This window comes from Bos javanicus, chromosome 14, assembly GCF_032452875.1.
Source record: "Bos javanicus breed banteng chromosome 14, ARS-OSU_banteng_1.0, whole genome shotgun sequence".
Taxonomy (NCBI): Eukaryota; Metazoa; Chordata; class Mammalia; order Artiodactyla; family Bovidae; genus Bos; species Bos javanicus.
In genome coordinates this window covers 23,623,099-23,641,064 of record NC_083881.1, presented here as the reverse complement: position 1 = coordinate 23,641,064, position 17,966 = coordinate 23,623,099, and the positions used below count along the sequence as shown (strand labels likewise).

The following is a 17,966-nucleotide window of genomic DNA, read 5'->3' as shown; positions in this document are numbered from 1 at the left end:
CCACCTGTCAATGCAGGAGAAATAGGAGACACGAGTTTCATCCCTGGGTGTGGAAGATCCCCTGGAGGAGGACATGGCAACCCACTCCAGTATTCTTGCCTGGAGAATCCCATGGACAGAGGAGCTTGGCGGGCTACAGACCATGGGGTCACAAAGAGTCAGGCATGACTGAAGTGATTTGAAACAGCACAGATTAAATGCTTGAGAAAATTTACAGGCTGAAGAGATGGAAGTTTTGATATTCTAAAATAGATAGCTAGAATCCTCCATGGGTTTGGAAAATGAAAGCATTTTCTTTTTCATAAGTTTATTTTTTAAAGTAGCCATTTATTCTCCTTGATATTGGAAAGGAGGTAGATTTTGACTTAACATAACAAAGAACTATATAATAATAACAGTGGATTGAGATAAAAACGACTTCAGTGTGACTCCTGAAAGATGGAGTTTCCCATTTCTGAAAACCAGAGAAAGATAATGACTAAATTATCTGGATCCCTTCCAATTCTAAAAAAAATAAATCTCTAGTTAGGACTCATAATTAATCTTTATTGAGATCCTATGTGCAAAGCACAAATATTTGTCAAATTACTGAGCATACTTTTGACTCACAATTAAGACTTGATGAGAAAAAGAAAATAAGAGACTCTGAGGGTAAAGAACCCACCTGCAATGCAGGTAACTCGGGTTTGATCCCTGAGTCAGAAAATTCCTCTGAAGGAGAGCCTGGTGACCTGCTCCAGTATTGTTGCCTGGGAAATCCTATGGACAGAGGAGCCTGGCAGGCTATAGTCCATGTGGTCACAAAGAGTTGGACACGACTGAGAGACTAAACAATAACAACAAAGACGAGTGTAGTAACACAGCACATCTCCACACACTGCTGGAAGAACTACATTGCAATAACGCATGGAGAGTTCTTAGCACAGCACCTAGAACACAGTTAAAGCTCAGTTAATTCCAGCTCTCCATAGTTTATTACTCACGACGAGAGGCAGACACTGTTGTCAAGATGGTGGCCCTGTGTGGAGTCTGGCCCTGGTGCCACCGATTGCAACTGTAACTCTTGGCAAGTCCTCCTCTTAGGCTGCAGGTGTCCTGTCTGTAACACAAGTCCTCAATTAATACACGGAAAGATCTTAGACAAACACGCAGCAAGTTGCAAGCATTGCATGAGTGTTAGCTTTGAATATCTCTCATTACCATTATTTATTTCTTACAACAACCAGGACAGGTACGTGTTATGATGCTCACCTTACAGAGAAGAAAACTGAAGCTCCAGTAGGTTCAGCAGCAGCTCACCCAATATCACACTGCCACAGAGGGGTGGACAGGGGTCTCAGCCTGGCTGTGGCCCTTCTGATTTCAAGGCCCAAACTCAAAAACACTTACTGTTCCCGAATGAATACAATGCATATCTGACCTTGCTGAGTGGATGGTGAGGGGCCCACAGCCCCTAAGTTATATCTGCAAAACCAGAAGTCAAAAACTTTTGGATTTAACTGATTTCCAACATCCTTCCCAGCTAGTGTGTTAGTCACTCAGTCACGTCCAACTCTTTGTGACCCCATGGACTGTATCCCGCCAGACTCCTCTGTCATGGGATTTCTCAGACAAGAATACTGGAGTGGGTAGCCATTCTCTTCTCCAACGGATCTTCCCCAGCCAGGGATCGAACTCAGATCTCCACATTACAGGCAGATTCTTTACAGTGTGAGCCACCAGGGAAGTCCAACATCTTATAAACCCAGGTCAAAACTGGATAACATCACCTGTGGACTTTTCTGCTATCTAATTTCACTGCAGTTTCCACCATATAGGCTGACATCCCTGAACTGGTCCAGACCAAGGAAACAGATCAACAAACATGTGGTGATCTGTGCTGTTGTCACACAATGTCAGTCTCTGTACGCAAACCAGAGGAAGAAGTCCATTTCCTCCTCTGTTTCTGTGGAGCCGGGGTCCAGGGTCACTTGTACCCACTGCTCTGCTCCCTCTCCTTCCCTGGAAACCCCCTCCTCGGAAACAGCCATATTGCGGCAGAGGCCAGGCTGGGCTCCTAGTGTACCTAGAAGCGGCCAGTGGCTGGGAACAGAGATAGGATAAAGGAAGGCCCCTTAGGGTGGGAGAGAAGTCAGGTTCACATCAACAGCTGGTCCTCACAGGAGCTAGGATGTCCCCACTCTGGGAGAGAGGGCTCTCCACCTAGTAAACCTAAAAGGTGCTTCTCCACATTTTATTGTCATTTTTCACACTGTAGAGACAAAATTGTAGCAGCCAATGTGTAAAACCCACAAGTATGAATTGGATAACATGGAAGCTGCCTGTGAATGACTTTCTTGAAGAACATGTGAATCTACTGATAAACTTTCAAAGAGTCAGTTAAGCCTAAAGCCGAAATGACTGCCTGTCTTGGAACTTGAGGTTCTGTCTATGTGTGAGGGGTATACCTGGGAGATGGTGGGAATGGGTGTGGAGGATGGAATGACATGGGATGGGGGTGGTGAAAGCCTGGGTGTGGGTGCAATTAGAGACATCACATAATCAGCTGGGGCTCCCTAGTGCCCCTGCATGGGGGCGCCGTCTGTGCACCTCTGGAAGCCAGTGGGCGGGCCCACAGGGAAGGTTCACAGGGTCCCTGTCAAGCACCGGGTTTTGCAATTTGATGAAAAAATCCTCCTGTGCACCTGGCATTTCATACCCTGCCTCAGTCCTGCCAAAAATAAGAAATACTGCAAGAAACCGAGCACAAGTGAAAGCTTGCGACATATGATGAGATTCAGAATTCTCCTGCTTCTCAGCGATTTCGTCAGCCAAAAAAACTGCAGATTATGAATCCTTAACAAGATAGAACCCGGTAAAGAATAACACCAAGCTGCGTCTTCTCCACAGGCTAAAGTCTAAAAGCTACTCAGTGGTCCCCAACCTTTTTGGCACCAGGGACTGGTTTTGTGGAAGACAATTTTTCCACAGACCAGAGACAGGGAGTGGTTTCAGGCTGATTCAGGCACATTACATTTACTTTATCTCTATTATCATCAGATTAACTCCACCTCAGATCATCAGGCATTAGATCCCGGAGGTTGGGCACCCCTGATAAGTGACAAAATATTCCCCTGAACATCGTCACTATTATCAGCAACAATAAAAAGAGAATGCATATATAACATAAAAGAGTTGCCATGGTTTTAGTTGGGTGAAAGAATCACAATATTTTTTTAAGTAAACTTTTTCTTGAAATAGAACATATATTCAGCAAGGTACAGCCAGTGCATATAGCTTGACATATATTTTCATAGTGAATGCGCCTGTGTGACCTCCATCCAGATCATGATGTTGTAGACAATAGAGTGCACTCTAGAATCGCCTTCAAGCCATTTCTGTTTTTACTCCAGTTAGGTAACCACCATTATGACCTTTAACACCAAAGATAAGTATTGCTGGTTTTGACAATACTAAAACATTAAGAAAGAAAGATTGGTATAAGTCAATGGTCTTCAAACTTGCTTGAACAACCCCTAAAACTTTTAAAGGCTTCCCATTTGGCTCAGTGGTAAAGAATCTGCCTTCCAAGGCAGGACACAGGAGACTCAGGTTCGATCCCCGGGTCAGGAAGATTCCCTGGAGGACAGCACAGCAACCCACTCCAGTATTCTTGCCTGGAGAATCCCATGGACAGAGAAGCCTGCTGGGCGACAATCCACGGGGTCCCAAAGAGTCAGACATGACTAAGCAACTCAATAACAACAAAAACTTTTTAAATTATTTATCCTGAGAAGTGGTCAAGATGGCACAGTGGTAAGACCCTCCTTACACAGGAGGAGGATCTCACTTCCTCCCATGGGTACACCAAAATTACAACTATTTATAGAGCAACCATCAGGAGCCCAACCTGAAGACTAGCAGAAAAGATTTACAACTAAAGACATAAAGAAGGAACCACAAGGAGATGGGTAGGAGTGGTGGACATGCAGTATAATTATAATAATAGTTGTGGAGGTTCTCCCTATAGACCAAGAGGTCGGAGTCCTGTCTGCATCAGACTCCCCAGATCTAGGGTCCTGTACCAAGATGAGCCCCTGGAATGTTTGGATTTGAAGACCGGCAGGGCTTACTTCTGGGAGAGCCAAAGGGTTTGGGAAATAGAAACTCCGCTCTTAAAGGGCAAATGTAAAATTTCAGATGCTCCAGGACCCAGGGCAGAAGCAGTCAGTTGACAGGAGCCTGAGTCAGACTCACCTGTTGATCCTGGAGGGCTTCCTGGACAGGCAGGGGGCAACTGCAACTCCCACTGGGGACACAAGTTCTGGCAGCAGAGCTCATTCTATCACAAGGACATGGAAGCAAGCAAGCACAATATTGGAACCCTTCCTCTAATTCATTACTGCCAGGACAGGTCCCACCTGCCAGCAGCTTGACAGTAGCTCAGGGACCTCTTGGGCCCCATAGCCAGAGGCCCCAGGATCCAGACTCACCTATCAGTGGGTGAGCATCAGTCCAGGACTATAGCAGCCCAGCAGCCAGCTATGTCTGGACCCTGCCCACCCATTAGCAGGCCAACACTAGCTTCAGGACCCCTTGCCCCACAGTCAGTCACTCTGGGACCTGGCTTCACCAGCCAATAGATCAGCACTAGCCCTAGGATGACGCAGGCTTCATAGCAAGTGATCCAGTCCCACCCACTGGTCGACCAGTGGCCTCTGCACTAGTCAGGACCTGACAACTAACCAGACCAACACCAACACCTACCAGCATGTTCACAGTAGTCAGCCTGTCACAACAGAAGGGTCCACACAGCCCATACAGAGGACACCCCTAGAGCATATAGCTCTGATGACCAGAGAGAAATGCACCACTGGGCCCCAAAGGACATCTACATTCAGCCACTTCTCCAAGATCAAGATAACCAACTTACCAAATACAGAGAATTAGGCAAAGGGAGGCAACAGAGGAATATGTTCCAAGAGAAGGGACAAGATAAAACCACAGAAGAACTAAATGGAGTAAACAATCTACCTGACAAACAGTTCAAGGCAATGATAGTAAAGGTGCTCAAAGAACTCCTGAGAACAAGGGATGAGCAGAGTGAGAAGTTATGTTTCTAACAAAGAGTTATAAAATAGAGGAACCAAAGATGAAGAATACAATAACCAAAATGAAAAATGCACCAGAAGGAATCAGTAGTGATTGGATGATAGAGAGGAATGGATCGATGAACTGGAAGATGGAGTAGTGGAAATCACTCACGTTGAACTGAAAATACAGAAAAGAATAAAAAGAAATGGCAACAATTTAAAAGCCCTCTGGGACAACATCATGCATACTAACATGCACATTGCAGAGATTCCAGAAGGAGAGGAGAGAGAGAAAGGGGCAGAGAACATATTTGAAGACGTAATAGGTGAAAACTTATCTAACCTGGGAAAGAAAAGAAAACAGACATCCAGGTCCAAGAAGCACAAAGAGTGCCAAAGAAGATCACAACAAGACACACTGTAATCAAAATGGCAAAAATTAAAAATAAAGACAGGATGTTAAAATCAGCAAGGGAAAAATAAGTTTCATATAAGGGAACTTCCATAAGACTCTCAGCTGACTTTTCAGCAAAAATCTGCAGGCCAGAAGGGAGTGACATGTAATATTTAAAGTGATGAAAGAAAAAAAATAATAATAAAGTGAAGAAAGGGAAAAACCTACAACCAAGAATACTCTGTTTGGCAAGGTTATCATTCAGGTAAATGGGCAGTAGACCTAAATAGATATTTCCCCAAGGAAGACATACAGATGGCCAAGAGGCACATGAAAAGATGTTCAACACTGCTAATCATTAGAGAAATGCAATTCAAAACTACAATGAGATATCACCTCACTTCAATCAGAATGGGCATAAAAAAAATCTATAAACAATAAATGCTAGAGAGGGTGTGGAGAAAAGGGACCCCTCCTACACTATTCGTGGGAACATAAATCAGTGTGGCCACTATGGAGAACAGTATGGAGGTTCCTCAAAAAACTAAAAATAGAGTTACGATCCTTCAGACTGACTCCTGGGCGTATATCTGGAGAAAAACATTGTCCAAAATGATACACACACCCCAATGTTCATTGCAGCACTGTTTACCAGAGCTAAGACATGGAAGCAACTTAAATGTCCATCAGCAGAGGAATGGATAAAGAAGATGTGGTACATATATATAGTGGAATAGTATTAAACCATTTTAATGAATAAAAGAATGCCATTTGCAGCAACACAGATGGACCTGGAGATTGTTGTTCAGTCACTAAGTTGTGTCTGACTCTTTGCAACCCCATGGACTGCAGCACCCAGGCTTTCCTGTCCTTCACCATCTCCCAGAGTTTGCTCAAACTCACATCCACCAGTAATGCAATCTAACTACCTTATCCTCTGTGACTCCCTTCTCCTCATGCCCTCAATCTTTCCCAACATCAGGGTCTTTTCCAGTGAGTCAGCTCTTCATATCAGGGGGCCAAAGTATTAGAGCTTCAGCATCAGTCCTTCCAATAAATATTCAGGATTGATTTCCTTTAGGATTAACTGGCTTGATCTCCCTGCTGACTTTCAAGTGTCAGAAGACTCTCAAGAGTCTTCTCCAGCACCACAATTTAAAACCAAGCCTTCTTTAAGGTCCAACTCTCACATCTGTACATGACTATTGGAAAAGCCATAGCTTTGACTAGATGGAACTTTGTCAGCAAAGTGATGTCTCTGCTTTTTACTGTGCTGTCTAGGTTTGTCATAACTTTCCTTCCAAGGAGCAAGTGTCTTTTAATTTCATGGCTGCAGTCACCATCTGCAGTGATTTTAGACCCCAAGAAAACAAAGTCTGTCACTGTTTTCATTGTTTTCTCATCTATTTGCCATGAAATGATGGGACCAGATACCATGATCTTCGTTTTTTGAATGTTGAGTTTTAAGCCAACTTTTCATTCTCCTCTTTCACTCTCATCAAGAGACTCTTTAGTTCCTCTTCACTTTCTCCCATAAGAGTGGTATCATCTGAATATCTGAGGTTGTTGATATTTCTCTCGGCAATCTTGATTCCACCTGTGATTCATCCAGCCCGACATTTCACATGATGTACTCTGCATATGAGTCACATAAATGAGTGACAATATACAGCCTTGAAGGGACTTACTTCACTTAGGATGATAATGGAGATTATGATGATAGATGATAATGGCAATTATCATCCTAAGTGAAGTCAGATAAAGAAAGACAAATATCATGTGATATTACTTATATGCAGAATCTAAATATATATACACACACACACACACACACATACACACACACACACAAATCAACTTATTTTAAAAAAACAGAAACTGACTCATAGACTCAGAGACTGAACTTATGCTTACCAGAGGGAAAAAGATAGGGGGAGGGATAGATTGGGAGTTTGGGGTTGACATGTACACATCATTATATTTAAACAGATAGCCAACAAGGGCCTGATATACAGCACAAGGAGCTCTGCTCCATATTCTGTAATAACTTAAATGGGAAAGGATTTGAATAAGAATAGATACTTGTATATGTGTAACTGAATCACTTTGCTGTACACCTGAAACTAACACAACATTGTTAACCAACTATACTCCAATACGAAACTAAAATTAAAAAACAAAACCTCACTTCTAAATTCTAGCACTAAGGTAGAGAAGGCAGTAACCATTATCAGGAGTCAGGCACCTGGATAAAGAGGCACTGCCCCCTTCCGCACTGTGCTAGCATTCCTATGCCCTTGAGCATCTCCTCCTCTGGGGCTATCCATTCTAGAATTATCCAACTGTCAGCCCAGAAGGGCCAGCATCCCAGGGCAAAACATGAGTAAAATTCAGAGAGGGTGAGAAGCACCCCCACTTTTCATGCAGTAGGGCCAGCTTGATTTGAGAGAACCAACAGAGCACAGGCTAGTCTGGGGCAGATTGATTTAGGAAAGAGTTGCGTGCAACTTCAGTTGTTCAGTCATGCCAACTCTTTGTGACCCCATGGACTGTAGCCTGCCAGGCTCCTCTGTCCATGGAATTCTCCAGGCAAGAATACTGGAGGGGGTAACCGTTCCCTTCTCCTGGAGATCTTCCTAACCCAGATAGCGAACCCGGGTCTCCCGCATTGAAGGGCGATTCTTCACCACTAAGCCACTTGGGGAGCCATCTATAGCCAATACAGGCAGCTAATGCCCTTCACTAGCAGTTTCCTGACCACAGATAGAATCAAAAGGGGAAAGAAATCCAAGAAGAGAACGGCAAAATGAAGAGGAGAAGACGTATCAGTGTCATGAGACATTGACTGTGTCTGAACTGCCTTCCAACATGACACAAGAAGCCTTATTATTGCAAACCAGGTCAAACCCACATAAACTCATCACAATGCCACCCATACCATGTTTACTCAGAGGAAAAGAAGGGGCAGGATGGAGGTGATTATGATCTTGGGATAAATAGAAGGGCAAAAACAAACTGGTATCAACTCACCTCTTTGTTTTTTTCTGTGAGAGGGGTCTGAGGAGCGTTTGGCTGTGTGATCAGCCCTTCTGAGAAACGTGGCACCAGGGGATTCCAGTCCTGTGTCTGTTCTATCACCGTCTTTTTTTCCCAGTCCTGGCTCTCTGGAACTTCTGACTTTCTGTGGTGTACAGTTCCTCTGCCCAGCCAGAAGCCAGCACAACTGTCCCCCACCTCCTTCCATCTTGGGATGCTTATCCACATGTATTGTTCTTCCTACTCATTCACTGAGTCAAACGTACTTGTTGCCTACTTCGGTCTTGGCTGACACTGCTTTTCTCTCTTCATGGAACAAGCCAATGTATTTAGAAGCTAATTTTGTTCTCTGAGAATTTTATAATTTCCTTCGACCAACTCCAGGCAGTATCCCAAAATAGTACATTTTGGCAATACTAATATATTTTGAATGTGTCACCTAATCTCCAAAGGCAATCTCTTATCTCTCTTTTTGGAGATTTGGAATTAAAACTTTTTTTCAAATTTTAGTTGATTTGGGGCTTCTCTGGTGGCTCAGATGGTAAAGAATCTGTCTACAATGCAGGAGACCCAGGTTTGATCCCTGAGTCAGGAAGATCTTCTGGAGGAGGAAATGGCTACCCATTCCAGTATTCTCGCCTGGGAAATCCCATGGACAGAGGAGCCTGGTAGGTTATAGTCTACGAGGTTGCAAAGAGTCAGACACAATTGAATGACCAACACTATCACTCTCTCTCTCATAGTTGATTTACAATGTTCAGTTGACAATCTGTTCTTAAAATGAGTCTTTTCTAAACAGAAAGTATGTCCATTTCAGTCACTATTTTGGTTTTTAAGATTACAAAATAATGCATGGCATTTGTAGAAGGTCTAATGATAAGAAACATACAGATGTAGAAAACAAACTTGTGGTTATCAAGGGAGAAGTGCAGGAGGATAAATTGGGAGATTGGGATTGACATATACACACTACTACATAGACATAGATATATAATGAGATATATACATATATAGCTATCTATATAACATAGATAACTAATGAGAACATAGTGTATAGCCCCGGGAACTCTACTCAGTACTCTGTAATGACTTTTATGGGAAGAGAATCTAAAGAAGCGTGGATATAGAAGGATATATAACTGAGTCACTTTGCTGAATAGCAGAAACTAATGCAACATTGTAAATCAACTATACGCCACTAAGAAGTAATTTAAAAAAAGAAAGAAACATATACCCTGACTCAGGAAACCTCCCTTAATGGCCCTCACTTGATTTGGTCCCCTCCTAGGGGTAACCACTGTGAACAGTTTGGTGCTTCTTCTCAGACGCATTCCTGTATGTGTTTCCATCTGTATTTATACACACACACGTGCACACAAACAGTGCCATCTTAAATTTGAATTTCATGGAATAAGACTGTATTTTTTTTTTTCATGTAACATACCCTGGAGATCTCTCCCTGCCAGGATATAGAGTTCTGCTGCTGCTGCTAAGTCGCTTCAGTCGTGTCCGACTCTCTGTGAGCCCATAGACGGCAGCCCACCAGGCTCCCCGCCCCTGGGATTCTCCAGGCAAGAACACTGGAGTGGGTTGCCATTTCCTTCTCCAATGCATGAAAGTGAAAAGTGAAAGTGAAGTCGCTCAGTCGTGTCTGACTCTTCACGACCCCATGGACTGTAGCCCACCAGGCTCCTCCGTCCATGGGATTTTCCAGGCAAAAGTACTGGAGTGGGGTGCCATCACCTTCTCCTATATAGAGTTCTAACTTCATTCTTTTTTTTTTATCTTTACATCACTTTTTTATTCAACAATATATCATGGAAATATTTATACATCATTATGTGTAGGTTTTCCTGCATTCTTTCAAATTGCATTTTTCTTTCTATTGGATATTTTAGTTTGTTTCCAGTTTTCTCCTGTTAACCTAGGCTGAAATAAATATCTTTGTGTGTGGAGAGGAGAATTACCCTAGCAGAAATTTTTGAGATATGAAATTGGTGCATGCTTTTTTTCCCAATTTTTTTCTTTCTTTTAACTTATTTTTTAATTGAAGGATAATTGCTTTACAGAATTTTGTTGTTTTCTGTCTAACCTCAACATGAATCAGCCATAGATATACATATATCCCCTCCTTTTTGAACCTCCCTCCCATCTTCTTCCCCATCCCACCTCTCTAGGTTGATACAGAGCCCCTGTTCGAGTTTCCTAAGACATACAGCAAATTCCCATTGGCTATCTATTTTACATATGGTGATGTAAGTTTCCATTTTACTCTCTCCATATATCTTACCCTCTCCTCTCCCCATGTCCATAAGTCTATCCACTATGTCTGTTTCTCCAATGCTGTCCTACAAATAAATTCTTCAGTACCATTTTTCTAGATTCCATATATATGCATGAGAATATGACATTTATCTTTCTCTTTCTGACTCACTTCACTCTGTATAATAGGTTCTAGGTTCATCCAACTCATCAGAACTAACTCAAATGCATTCCCTTTTATGGCTGAGTAATATCCCATTGTGTATATGTACTACAACTTCTTTATCCATTCATCTGTCAATGGACATCTAGGTTGCTTCCATATTCTAGCTATTGTGAATAGTGCTGCAATGAATGATGGGATACATGTGACTTTTTCAATTTTGATTTCCTCAGGGTATATGCCTAGGAGTGGGGTTGCTGGGTCATATGGTGGTTTTATTCCTAGTTTTTTAAGGAGTCTCCATACTGTCTTCCATAGTGGCTATATCAATTTACATTCCCACCAACAGTTCAAGAGCATTCCCTTTTCTCCACACAATAAATAAACAGCATTTATTGTTTGTAGACTTTTTGATGATGGCCACTGTGACTGGTGTGAGGTGATCTAATTGTTGTTTTGATTTGCATTTCTCTAATAATGAGCTATGTTGAGCATCTTTTCATGTGTTTGTAAGCCATCTGTATGTCTTCTTTGGAGAAATGTCTGTTTAGGCCTTTTCCCACTTTTTGATTGGGTTGTTTTTCTGTCATTGAGTTGTATGGGCTGCTTATATATTTTGGAAATTAATCCTTTGTCAGTTGTTTCATTTGCTATTATTTTCTCCCACTCTGAAGGCCGTCTTTTCACCTTGCTTATAGTTTCCTTTGCTGTGCAAAAGATTTTAAGCTTAATCAGGTCCCACATTTTACTTTTGTTTTTATTTCCATTACTCTAGGAGGTGGGTCATAGACAATCTTGCTTTGATTTATGTCATCGAGTGTTCTCCCTATGTTACATTTAGGTCTTTAATCCATTTGGAGTTTATCTTTGTGTATGGTGTTAGGAAGTGTTCTAATTTCATTCTTTTACATGTAGCTGTCCAGTTTTCCCAGCACCATTTATTGAAGAGGCTGTCTTTGCCCCATTGTATAATCTTGCCTCCTTTGTCAAAAATAAGGTACCCATAGTTGCATGGGTTTATTTCTGGGCTTTCTATCTTGTTCCATTGGTCTATATTTCTGTTTTTATGACAGTAGCATACTGTCTTGATGACTGTAGCTTTGTAGTATAATCTGCAGTCAGGAAGATTGATTCCTTCCTCCATTTCCATTCTTCTTTCTCAAGACTGCTTTGGCTATTCGGGGTCTTTTGTGTTTCCATATGAATTGTGAAATTTTTTGTTCTAGTTCTGCGAAAAATGCCATTGGTAATTTGATAGGGATCATATTGAATCTGTAGATTGTGTTTGATAGTTTAGTCATTTTCACAATATTGATTCTTCCTACCAAGGAACATGGAGTATCTCTCTGTTTATGTCATCTTCGATTTCTTTCATCAGTGTCTTATAATTTTCTATGTACAATTCTTTTGTCTCCTTAGGTAAGTTTATTCCTAGATATTTAATTCTTTTTGTTGCAGTGGTGAATGGGATTGATTCCTTCATTTCTCTTTCTGATTTTTCATTGTTAGTATATAGAAATACAAATGATTTCTGTGTATTGATTTTGTATCCTGCAACTTTGCTAAATTTTAGCTCTAGAAATTTTCTGATACTATCTTTAGGGTTTCCTATGTAGAGTGTCATATCATCTGCAAACAGTGAAAGCTTTACTTCTTCTTTTCTGATCTGGATTCCTTTTATTTCTTTTTCTTCTCTGATTGCTGTAGCTAGGACTTCTAGAACTATGTTGAATAATAGTGGTCAAAGTGGACACCCTTGTCTTATTCCTCGTCTTAGAGGTAATGCTCTCAGTTTCTCACCATTGAGAATAAGGTTTGCTGTAGGCCTGTCATATATGGCCTTTACTGTGTTGAGGTAGGTTCCTTCTATGCCCATTTTCTAAAGAGTTTTGATCATAAATGGGTGCTGAATTTTGTCAAAGGCTTTTTCTGCATCTATTGAGATCATCATATGGTTTTTATCTTTCAATTTGTTAATATGGTATATCACATTGATTGATTTATGTATACTGAAGAATCCTTGCATCCCTGGAATAAACCCAACTTGATCACAGTATATACGCTTTTTGATGTGTTGCTGAAGTCTGTTTGCTAAAATTTTGTTGAGGATCTTTGCATCTATGTTCATCAGTGATATTCGCCTGTAATTTTCTTTTTTTGTGTGTTGTCTTTGGTTTTGGTGTCAGGGTGATGGTTGCCTCACAGATGAGTTTGGAAGTATTCCTTTCTGTGCAATTTTTTGAAAGAGTTTTAGAAGGATAGGCATTAGCTCTTCTCTAAATGTTTGACAGAATTTTCCTGTGAAGCTATCTGGTCCTGGGCTTTTGCTTTGGGGAGATTTTTTTTAATCACAGCTTCAATTTCAGTGCTTGTAATTGGGTTGTTCATAATTTCTATTTCTTCCTAGTTCAGTCTTGGAAGACTGAACTTTTCTAAGAATCTATCCATTTTCTTCCAGGTTATCCATTTTATTGCCATATAGTTTTCATAATGGTCTCTTATAATCCTTTGTATTTCTTCCTTGTCTGTTGTAACCTCTCCTTTTTCATTTCTAATCTTGTTGATCCTTTTCCCTTTTTTTCTTGATGAGTCTGGCTAGAGGTTTGTCAATTTTGTTTATCTTTTCAAAGATAACTTCATTCTTTTTGTCTGCCTCAAAGAATTCTATTATATGACTGCTGCTGCTGCTGCTAAGTCGCTTCAGTCATGTCCGACTCTGTGCGACCCCATAGACGGCAGCCCACCAGGCTCCCCGTCCCTGGGATTCTCCAGGCAACAATACTGGAGTGGGTTGCCATTTCCTCCTCCAGTGCATGAAAGTGAAAAGTGAAAGTGAAGTCGCTCAGTCGTGTCCAACTCTAGCGACCCCATGGACTGCAGCCTACCAGGCTCCTCTGTCCATGGGATTTTCCAGGCAAAAGTACTGGAGTGGGGTGCCATTGCCTTCTCCAATTATATGACTATGCTATAATTATTGGAAAAGATGTGTATTTAAGGAGTTTCTGTTTTTTGCCACTGCAAACAAGCTTCACTGAGAATTCCTTCTGAGCAAGTGTCAATACTCCTATGTGATTGATCCATAGATGTGAAAGAACAGGGTCAGAGGCATGAAAGCTGCTGCCCAGTTGCCTTCTGGAAAGGATACATCAGCATCTGCCCTCAAAGCAAATCCATAAGCATACCTGTGTTCCTATACCAGCATCATTTCTGGGTTTCCACCTAACTTTGTAATGTCTCCATATCAATGGATGAATCAAAAGGATATTCTTTTTCAACGTGCATTTTCCTGAATACTAGTGAAATGTAGCATCTTTTCAGAAGTTTTCAGTCACTTGTATTCATTGCCTATGAGTTTTCTGTGCATATCTTTACCCATTTTTTTCTACTGCCTTACTCAGAGTGGTTTATACAAAGTCTATAAATTATGGCTAATTGTCAATTCTTTATGTGAAAATATTTTTCCATAGTCTGTTGCTTGCTATTTTACTTTGCTTATGATATTTTTTTACTGTATGATAGTTCATACTCTTTATGGAGTCAGATAAAAAATTGTTAGTTTCCAGTGGCAGAAGTAACAAAACAATGTTTGTATATTTTATTTCAGTACTTTTAGTGCTTTGTTTTTCTTGTTATATCAAGACTCATACTCCATCTGGATGATCTATATCCTATTTCCACTCTTTGTGTTTATTTACTGGATTGCAGTTACTCAGGGATTTTGTTGGGAAGAATGACTCATTTCTCCAGTGCCTTCCCTGAGTGTGTTTAAGGTATCTTTCGCTCTGGTTTCTGGAAATAGGATCCATCTGCTTACTGACCTCTAGTCAGTTCCCACTGAGACAGCCTTTCTTTTTTTCTAACACTATTATGTTCAAATTCACTTTAACATCTTCCCCTTCATTTCACAGGAATTTTGGAAGAAAATAGGGATAAATGCCTATACTTATCCTGCCATCTTGAATGGAAACATCTGTGTGTGTCTGTTCTAAGAAAAATTTTTACTGTGAAATAAAAGCACATAATAGAAAATTTGGAAAATACAAAAAGACACAAAGAAAAAATAAAATCAACCAAAATTCCACTATTCAATAATAATAATAAAAATAATGTGAAGACATTGGTGAATTCACTACCAGCATTTCTAATGCATGTAGATAAAGTTTTCATAGAAAAATAGGATCATATCATATATTGAGTCTTATACTATGATATTTAAACTTATATCACATGAAGAGTATTTTTCTATATCCTTGAGAGTAGGATTTTATTTTTTTAAATGACTATAAGTACTCCATCTGCACATATTTCTTAGAAATTAAAGATCGATTTATTTTTAATAATATATGTGTTTCCAGAAAAAGTAATATATTTCCATGAGTCAAAGCAGTCAAAATGCTCTTCCCAGTGGCCAGTTTTCCTTCCTGGAATCAACAAATTACATCCAATTATTCTGTAAAGATTAATGTCATGGATGGAATGGGATGAGAGGTTCATATATTTCTAGCTCCTGATACATACTTGCTCTCCAGAAATGTTTCATTTACATTACTGCCATATGAAGACATTCTCTCTTTTTTTCAAATATTTGTCAATTTGGCAGGCAAGAAATAACTTAATATGCATTTTTTGAAGAATAAAGTTAGAGCATTTTCTTTCATGTGTTCATCAGCCATTCTACATCCACCATCAGAAACTGTCTGTTCCTAGACTTTGGCATGAAGGACCCTTTAAAGGTAATTATAGTTTTCAGGCTTCCAGTCACCTATGAGTGCTCCCCATACCAAGTCAAAAGGAGGCCGTTTCCAAAGGCAGCGCCTCTAGTTCCCTGGAAGGCATCATCAGGGGAGCCCACTGCTTCACATTCATATTGTTTTAATGAGCTTTCTAATAATGCTGCAGACTTTTTCTTGAGGTCTACTGTGAACTACTGACCAGAAAGAAGAGGGACAGTGCAGAGAAACCATGAAGATGATAGAAGGCTGGCGTTTCCCAATGTCCCCCTGATAGGGACAGAGTAAAGGGGCAAAGTAAGTGATCCCACTTATGGACTTCCCTGTAGCTCAAATGGTAAAGAATCTGCCTGTGATACAGGAGACCAGGATTCGATCCCTGGGTTGGGCAGTTCCTCTGGAGAAGGGAATGGCAATCCCCTCCAGTCTTCTTGACTGGAGAATTCCATGGACAGAGAAGCCTGGCAGTCTACAGTCCGTGGGGTCGCAAAAAGTTGGACACGACTGAGCAACTAACACACACAAGTGATCCCACTAGGGGATTGGCAGTAGAAAAGATACGGGAGACACCTTTAAGTTAATGATTACTCAACAAAAGCAGGTTAGTTTAACAACAAAACCAAGCAGGCTTGCTTAGCAACAAAACCATGACACAGAAGCACAGGCTGTACCTCCAAACAATAAAACGATGATGACATGAGCCCCACATCCTGCCCAGTGAGCTCAGTAAGCTAGGACATGCTCCCTGCACACATTAAAAAACAATCATTTGCAGCCCTAGCCTGACCATGTAGGTGCAAGAAATCTTCCCTGCCCAACCCGGAGGAGAAGCTGATGATGGAAGCATGACATCTATTCAAGAAAGTCAAAAAAGTCTCCCCCCTTCCCTTTTCCTTTGATTATAGAACTATAGCCCAGTAAGTTCTCAGCCTGATACCTTTTCTTCCACCTACTTGTAGGCCTCTCAAGCGTCCTATTCTAATAAATTGCTTCTTATCTATCACTTTGCCTCTTGCCAAATTTTTTCTGTGCTGAGACATAGAGGACCAAGGGCTCTTCATAGTCTTCTGAAATGTCATCCAATGGTTTCACCCCACCTCTGAACTTTTGCAGGCCGGCTATGTGACCTGGAGTCCATCACCCAACTTTTCTGTGCCCTGGTCTGTAAGCCGGAAGGGTTAATTTTGAATTTATGTTGGATCTGTCTCTATGACCTTTACCCTCATCTTGCCACTTTTGTCACTGCAAGCATACATAATGGCAGGGAGATAACCTAAGCCACTCACCTGTGAAGGACTGTTAGGAAATGAAACTAACACATTCCCCTGCCTGAAGCTTGCCATTCTAGGGGATATTGGCAAGGACTGAATAGTCTTTTTACTTTGTTCCCTCACCCCTCCATCTCTGATCCATAAAAATCCTGGCAACCAAGCCCCAACAAGATGGTTATTTTGAGGCACTAGCCTACCATCTTCTCAGTCAACTGGCTCCCATATAAAGTCTCTTCCTAGTCCCAATGCCTCGTCTCAGAATCACTGACTTCCCATGCAGTAAGCAGAGCAAGCTTGGACTTGGTAACAGCCCGCTCTCACTCCCCACTGAGTCAGCTCCTCATTTGATGGGTTCTGTCTCTGAGTTAGGAAGGCTCTTCTGGCCAACTCCGTCTCCTCATCCAGGCTGAGGGGACCCCCCCCTTCCATGCACTTGGGACACCTCCCTGCCTGTCTCTATCACCTGCACATGTGTACTTCCTAACTGTGTCTCACTGCCCCCCCAAAAGCTCTGTGGTTCCCCCAGCCACATAGAGCCCCCTACAGCACATGTCCTTGGGTGACGCCTGCCAACATGAAACCAACACACACACCTGCCCTATTCACCCTCACATAGAACAGCTCCTCACCACCTCCAGAACACACCATTCCCCCCTAAGCACTGAAAAGGCATTCAAGGCTCTCCCCTACATCTACTCCTCCAGGTTTCAACCACCCGCCTGACTCTTCTCACAGCCAAATAAAGAACAAATGTGCAGTTCCTCACCACATTGTAACCCAGCAGGACCCTATGAAGCCTGCCTGGAACAGGCCTTCCCCCATATCCTCTGCTGTAGCTCCGTCTGAAGGACCCAGACTACAGTATTGGATGCAAATTTTCTGAGCTGTTTTGCATTTGTGAAAATCCCCACCAAATAGATGTTAAGTACCTAACCACCATGAGCACACAAGCCTCAGGCCTCCTGGAACCCAAGGACTGATCTCGCTAACCTCTGTGACACGACCCTGTGACCTCACCATTAGCCCATCAGAGAACTG

The 17,966-nt window shown here is 41.6% G+C and overlaps 1 long non-coding RNA gene across 1 annotated transcript in view; it reads right to left on the bottom strand.

Moving 5' to 3' along the window:
• LOC133260441 (uncharacterized) overlaps positions 1-17,774 on the bottom strand; it is an 87,924-nt gene extending 70,150 nt beyond the window's left edge. The window contains exons 1-3 of the long non-coding RNA XR_009740813.1: positions 17,695-17,774; positions 1,252-1,464; positions 984-1,099 (exon numbers count right to left, since the gene is read on the bottom strand). This is a non-coding gene — a long non-coding RNA (uncharacterized LOC133260441). The remainder of the gene's footprint in view (positions 1-983; positions 1,100-1,251; positions 1,465-17,694) is intronic.
• Between the last annotated feature and the right edge of the window lie 192 nt (positions 17,775-17,966).